The following is a 7,500-nucleotide window of genomic DNA, read 5'->3' as shown; positions in this document are numbered from 1 at the left end:
AGGCGGGCACGCCGTAGGACCGAGCCCCTGTCGCTACGGCCCTGGGAAAAGCCCCGAGAGGCTGGGTCGAATCAGGTCTTTCAATTTTTTATGTTTGTCCACCCAGGGTGTCCGTGTCCCCTGGTGTGTCCGTCATAGCGCCCCCTAGGCGGGCACGCCGTAGGACCGAGCCCCTGTCGCTCCGGCCCTGGGAAAAGCCCCGAGAGGCTGGGTGGAATCAGGTCTTTCAATTTTTATGTTTGTCCATCCATGGTTTAAATGTCCCGAAATGTGTCCGGGATAGCGCCCCCTGGCCGGGCGCGCACTCAGGACCGAGCCCCTGTCGCTCGAGTCCTGGAAGTCCTTAAGAAAGAGGCTGGTCTGAAATCAGGTCGAAAAAATTTTTATGTTTGTCCATCCATGGTTTAAATGTCCCGAAATGTGTCCGGGATAGCGCCCCCTGGCCGGGCGCGCACTCAGGACCGAGCCCCTGTCGCTCGAGTCCTGGAAGTCCTTAAGAAAGAGGCTGGTCTGAAATCAGGTCGAAAAAATTTTTATGTTTGTTCTTCCAGGGTGTCCATGTCCCTAAATGTGTCCGAGATAGCGCCCCCTAGGCGGCCACGCATGTCCGCGTGAGCCCCTGTCGCTCAGAGCCTGGAAGAACCATTCGAAAAAAGAACCATCGAAAAGAGGGGGAAAATCCAACTTTTGAGTCCCAAAATAGCTCACTTTGACTCGGACACATTTCCTGCCAATTCGGCCTGTCTAAGCCTGGCGCACCTACTAACGTGATGGGGGTGTTTTGGTAGACCTGGTAAAAACAGGGAAAATCGAAAGAGGCTTAAAGTAGGCTAGAACTCAAGCCTCTCTCGTTGTTGGACTTAGAAAAAATCCGGCTCGAAAAATAAATCCCATTGAAATGCATTGGGCTTGGCGCTGGGATTTTTTTCTAAGTATGTGAACGAAAGAGGCTAAGGAGGCTGGAAGTTAGGCCTCTCTCGTTGTTGGACTTAGAAAAAATCCACTTTTTTTGGCTGGGATTTTTTCTAAGTGTCACATGGAAGAGGCTAAACAGGCTGGAGGCCAGGCCTCTCTCGTTGTTGGACTTAGAAAAAATCCCAAAAGTGGACACTCTGACAAAATCACGCATGTTGACACTTAGGCAAAAAATCCAACTTTTGCTCCACGGAAGAAAGAGGCTAAGGAGGCTGGAACTTAGGCCTCTCTCGTTGTTGGACTTTGAAAAAATCCACTTTTTTTGCACGGGATTTTTTCCAAGTGTCTCATGGAAGAGGCTAGACAGGCTGGAGGCCAGGCCTCTCTCGTTGTTGGACTTAGAAAAAATCCCAAAAGTGGACACTCTGACAAAATCACGCATGTTGACACTTTGGCAAAAAAGCCAACTTTTTTGGACTTGGCCCGGCTTTTCTTCCATTTGTGCCCCACTTGGGCTGGTTCACTCCTGGGTATCTTTTGGTCATTCCCGGGGGCCCCGGAGCTCGCGCAGCTCGCTGCGGGACTTCTGGAACTCCATCCTGGGTAGGATTTTTAAACAATTTCGGACCTTTTTCCAACTTTTTCTCAAATTGTCCCCCACTTTGGCTGGTTCACTCCTGGGTATCTTTTGGTCATTCCCGGGGGTCCCGGAGCTCGCGCAGCTCGCTGCGGGACTTCTGGAACTCCATCCTGGGTAGGATTTTTAAACAATTTCGGCCCTTTTTCCAACTTTTTCTCAAATTGTCCCCCACTTTGGCTGGTTCACTCCTGGGTATCTTTTGGTCATTCCCGGGGGCCCCGGAGCTCGCGCAGCTCGCTGCGGGACTTCTGGAACTCCATCCTGGGTAGGATTTTTAATCAATTTCGGACCTTTTTCCAACTTTTTCTCAAATTGTCCCCCACTTTCGCTGGTTCACTTCTGGGTGCCTTTTGGTCATTCCCGGGGGTCCCGGAGCTCGCGCAGCTCGCTGCGGGACTTCTGGAACTCCATCCTGGGTAGGATTTTTAAACAATTTCGGACCTTTTTCCAACTTTTTCTCAAATTGTCCCCCACTTTGGCTGGTTCACTCCTGGGTATCTTTTGGTCATTCCCGGGGGCCCCGGAGCTCGCGCAGCTCGCTGCGGGGCTTCTGGAACTCCATCCTGGGTAGGATTTTTAATCAATTTCGGACCTTTTTCCAACTTTTTCTCAAATTGTCCCCCACTTTTGATGGTTCACTTCTGGGTGCCTTTTGGTCATTCCCGGTGTTCCTGCGGCTCGCGCAGCTCGCTGCGGGGCTTCTGGAACTCCATCCTGGGTAGGATTTTTAATCAATTTCGGACCTTTTTCCAACTTTTTCTCAAATTGTCCCCCACTTTTGATGGTTCACTTCTGGGTGCCTTTTGGTCATTCCCGGTGTTCCTGCGGCTCGTGCAGCTCTTTGCGGGACTTGTGGAACTCCATCCTGGGTAGGATTTTTAAACAATTTGGTACTTTTTCCTCCTTTTCCTCCATTTTCCCCCCACTTTCGCTGGTTCACTTCTGGGTATCTTTTGGTCATTCCCGGTGTTCCTGCGGCTCGTGCAGCTCGCTGCGGGACTTGTGGAACTCCATCCTGGGTAGGATTTTTAAACAATTTGGTACTTTTTCCTCCTTTTCCTCCATTTTTCCCCCACTTTCGCTGATTCACTTCTGGGTATCTTTTGGTCATTCCCGGTGTTCCCGCGGCTCGGGCAGCTCGCTGCGGGGCTTCTGGAACTCCATCCTGGGTAGGATTTTTAATCAATTTCGGACCTTTTTCCAAATTTTTCTCAAATTGTCCCCCACTTTTGATGGTTCACTTCTGGGTGCCTTTTGGTCATTCCCGGTGTTCCTGCGGCTCGTGCAGCTCGCTGCGGGACTTGTGGAACTCCATCCTGGGTAGGATTTTTAAACAATTTGGTACTTTTTCCTCCTTTTCCTCCATTTTTCCCCCACTTTCGCTGGTTCACTTCTGGGTGCCTTTTGGTCATTCCCGGTGTTCCTGCGGCTCGTGCAGCTCGCTGCGGGACTTGTGGAACTCCATCCTGGGTAGGATTTTTAAACAATTTGGTACTTTTTCCTCCTTTTCCTCCATTTTTCCCCCACTTTCGCTGGTTCACTTCTGGGTGCCTTTTGGTCATTCCCGGTGTTCCTGCGGCTCGTGCAGCTCGCTGCGGGACTTGTGGAACTCCATCCTGGGTAGGATTTTTAAACAATTTGGTACTTTTTCCTCCTTTTCCTCCATTTTTCCCCCACTTTCGCTGGTTCACTTCTGGGTGCCTTTTGGTCATTCCCGGTGTTCCTGCGGCTCGTGCAGCTCGCTGCGGGACTTGTGGAACTCCATCCTGGGTAGGATTTTTAAACAATTTGGTACTTTTTCCTCCTTTTCCTCCATTTTTCCCCCACTTTCGCTGGTTCACTTCTGGGTGCCTTTTGGTCATTCCCGGTGTTCCTGCGGCTCGTGCAGCTCGCTGCGGGACTTGTGGAACTCTACCCTGGGTGGGATCATATGATTTTCAACCCATTTTGGACCTTTTTCCCGACTTTCCCTCCATTTCCCTCCCACTTTCGATGGTCCACTCCTGGGTGTCTTTTGGTCATTCCCGGGACCCGGGAAGCCTCGGGCCTGCGGCGGGACTTGTGGATCTCCATGCTGGGCATGATTTTATGAGTTTTCTGGACTTTCTCTTCCCCGGGACCCGGGAGGCACGCGGCTGGACGTTATGCCCCCTAAAATCCCTCCCTTTGCTCGTAAGGCCAATTTTCCTCCGGATTTACTCTCTATAGACCCCAAGGAAAAAAATACCCGACCGGCGTCCATTTTTGACATCGGTCTCCAATCTAGGGCACGCGGGCCGAAAGCGGTACGCCGGTTCCGAAATCCGGCCCCCGCATTTTTTGGGTATTTTTTGAAAAAAATGGCATTTTTGGGACCGGGGGGACTTGCTGGACTCAGTCCCGGGTGCGGATTTTGAAAACTTTGAGGACTTTTGGATTTTCCCCCAGCTTTTCTCCCCCACTTGCAGTTTGACTTTGCGGGGTGCGTTACGGCTGTGCCGGGCGTCCCTGGACTCGGGTGGCCAGCTGCGGGGCTGGTGGGGGACTGATTTTTGAACACTTTGAGGACTTTTGGCTACTATGCCAGCTTTTCTCCCCCACTTGCAGTGTGACTTTGCGGGCCTTGTTACGGAGGTGCCGGGCTTCCCTGGACTCGGGTGGCCAGCTGCGGGACTCGTGGGACTGATTTTGGAACACTTTGAGGACATTCAACTTCTTTCCCAGCTTTTTTCCCCTCCACTTCCAGTTTGACTTTGCGGGGTGCGTTATGGACGTGCTGGGCATCCCGGAACTCGGGCGGCCGGCTGCGGGACATTTTGCCCTCCTCCAAACCCCAGCCCTCTTTGTTTATCATGCCTATTTTCTGCTGGACACACACCCTCTCTTTTGAGCTGCCTCTTTTTTTTAATTTGGATATGATTTATTGATGAATGGATTTGTTTTCCCCTTTTTAAATGATGGTTGATGTCTACCTTTTTAATACTTGCTTCTGGCTGCAGCCGAGACTTACAGTGTGATGCATCCAACCCCAACCCTGGTTTTTGTTTCCCTTAAAAACTTGGGGAAATGGACAGCTTTTTGGGGGGGCACTTCCAGCAAATGGAGGGACCTATTTGGAATTCCCCACCCGGGTGGAGATCCACGGCGAGCCGGCCTTCCTAAAGGGACAGCAACATGGACACTCTGCCATCATTGCAGCTTCTTTTTTTTTTTGGGGCACTCTGTCATATTTCCAGCTTTTTTTCGTGCTGACTTCCAGCAAATAGAGGGACCTGTTTTGAATTCCCTACCCGGGTGTAGATCCACGGCAAGCCGGCCTTCTTAAAGGGACAGGCACCCCCCTGTCCCTTGACACCTGCTTCCCTCCTCGGCGTCACCGAAATCCCACAAAATGACTCAAAATAGGGCCCCAAATGACATCACTCGGTCCGGTTCTTTGGGTCTCACTCGGGGGCTTCTTTGACTCTGGAAGGCATGGTGAACCAAAAGTAGACACTTGGAAAAAATCCCCACTTTACAAGTTGACACTTTGAAAAAAAATCCCGACTATATAAGTTGACACTTGGAAAAAATCCCCACTTTATAAGTTGACACTTGGAAAAAATCCAGACTTTATAAGTTGACACTTAGAAAAAATCCCGACTTTATAAGTTGACACTTAGAAAAAATCCCGACTTTATAAGTTGACACTTGGAAAAAATCCCCACTTTATTTTGGAAGGGTTGGTACACCAAAAGTGGACACTTAGAAAAAATCCCCACTTTATTTTGGAAAGGTTGGTACACCAAAAGTGGACACTTAGAAAAAATCCCCACTTTATTTTGGAAAGGTTGGTACACCAAAAGTGGACACTTAGAAAAAATCCCGACTTTGACTTTCGCAGGTCTATTACACTAAAAGTTGACACTCTGTCATATTTCCAGCTTTTTTTTGTGCTGACTTCCAGCAGATAGAGGGACCTATTTTGAATTCCCTACCCTGGTGCAGAACCACGGCAAGCCGGCCTTCCTAAAGGCACAGGCACATGGACACTCTGCCATAAGTGCAGCTTTTTCTTCTAAGGGTGCAGCGGCGGCGGAAGTCCACCGGAGGGCTCCAAATCCCCGCTTTCCTTTTTAGGCTTAAAGTGGCTTTTCCCTCCTTAAAAACTTGGGGAAATGGACAGCTTTTTGGGGGGGCACTTCCAGCAAATAGAGGGACCTATTTGGAATTCCCCACCCGGGTGGAGATCCACGGCAAGCCGGCCTTCTTAAAGGGACAGGCACATGGACACTCTGCCATCATTGCAGCTTCTTCTTTTTTTTTTTCCCCTGTCATATTTCCAGCTTTTTCGTGCTGACTTCCAGCAAATAGAGGGACCTATTTTGAATTCCCTACCCGGGTGTAGATCCACGGCAAGCCGGCCTTCTTAAAGGGACAGGCACCCCCCTGTCCCTTGACACCTGCTTCCCTCCAGCAAATAGAGGGACCTATTTTGAATTCCCTACCCGGGTGTAGATCCACGGCAAGCCGGCCTTCTTAAAGGGACAGGCACCCCCCTGTCCCTTGACACCTGCTTCCCTCCTCGGCGTCACCGAAATCCCACAAAATGACTGAAAATAGGACCCCAAATGACATCACTCGGTCCGGTTTTTTGGGTCTCACTCGGGGGCTTCTTTGATTCTGGAAGGCATGGTGAACCAAAAGTGGACACTTGGAAAAAAAATCCCCACTTTACAGGTTGACACTTGGAAAAAAATCCCCACTTTATAAATTGACACTTGGAAAAAATCCCGACTATATAAGTTGACACTTGGAAAAAATCCCGACTATATAAGTTGACACTTAGAAAAAATCCCCACTTTATTTTGGAAGTGTTGGTACACCAAAAGTTGACACTTAGAAAAAATCCCGACTTTATTTTGGAAGGGTTGGTACACCAAAAGTTGACACTTAGAAAAAATCCCGACTTTATTTTGGAAGGGTTGGTACACCAAAAGTTGACACTTAGAAAAAATCCCAACTTTTACACTTAGAAAAAATCCAGCTTTTTGTTGCTGACTTCCATCAAATAGAGGGACTTTTTCCATGTTTCTTAACCGGGTGTCGATCCAAGGCAGGCGGGCCTTCTGGAAGCGACACCCTCCTTGACACTTAGAAAAAATCCAGCTTTTTGTTGCTGACTTCCATCAAATAGAGGGACTTTTTCCATGTTTCTTAACCGGGTGTCGATCCAAGGCAGGCGGGCCTTCTGGAAGCGACACCCTCCTTGACACTTAGAAAAAATCCAGCTTTTTGTTGCTGACTTCCATTAACTGGAGGGACTTTTTTCATTTTTCTTAACCGGGTGTCGATCCAAGGCAGGTGGGCCTTCTGGAAGCGACACCCTCCTTGACACTTAGAAAAAATCCAGCTTTTTGTTGCTGACTTCCATCAAATAGAGGGACTTTTCCCATGTTTCTTAACCGGGTGTCGATCCAAGGCAGGTGGGCCTTCTGGAGGCGACCCTCTCCTTCACACTTAGAAAAAATCCAGCTTTTTGTTGCTGACTTCCATTAAATTGAGGGACTTTTTCCATGTTTCTTAACCGGGTGTCGATCCAAGGCAGGCGGGCCTTCTGGAAGCGACACCCTCCTTGACACTTAGAAAAAATCCAGCTTTTTGTTGCTGACTTCCATCAAATAGAGGGACTTTTTCCATGTTTCTTAACCGGGTGTCGATCCAAGGCAGGCGGGCCTTCTGGAAGCGACACCCTCCTTGACACTTAGAAAAAATCCAGCTTTTTGTTGCTGACTTCCATTAACTGGAGGGACTTTTTTCATTTTTCTTAACCGGGTGTCGATCCAAGGCAGGTGGGCCTTCTGGAAGCGACACCCTCCTTGACACTTAGAAAAAATCCAGCTTTTTGTTGCTGACTTCCATTAACTAGAGGGACTTTTTCCATGTTTCTTAACCGGGTGTCGATCCAAGGCAGGTGGGCCTTCTGG

Source organism: Nerophis ophidion, unplaced genomic scaffold, assembly GCF_033978795.1.
Source record: "Nerophis ophidion isolate RoL-2023_Sa unplaced genomic scaffold, RoL_Noph_v1.0 HiC_scaffold_210, whole genome shotgun sequence".
Taxonomy (NCBI): domain Eukaryota; kingdom Metazoa; phylum Chordata; class Actinopteri; order Syngnathiformes; family Syngnathidae; genus Nerophis; species Nerophis ophidion.
Note: the sequence above shows the minus strand (reverse complement) of the source record.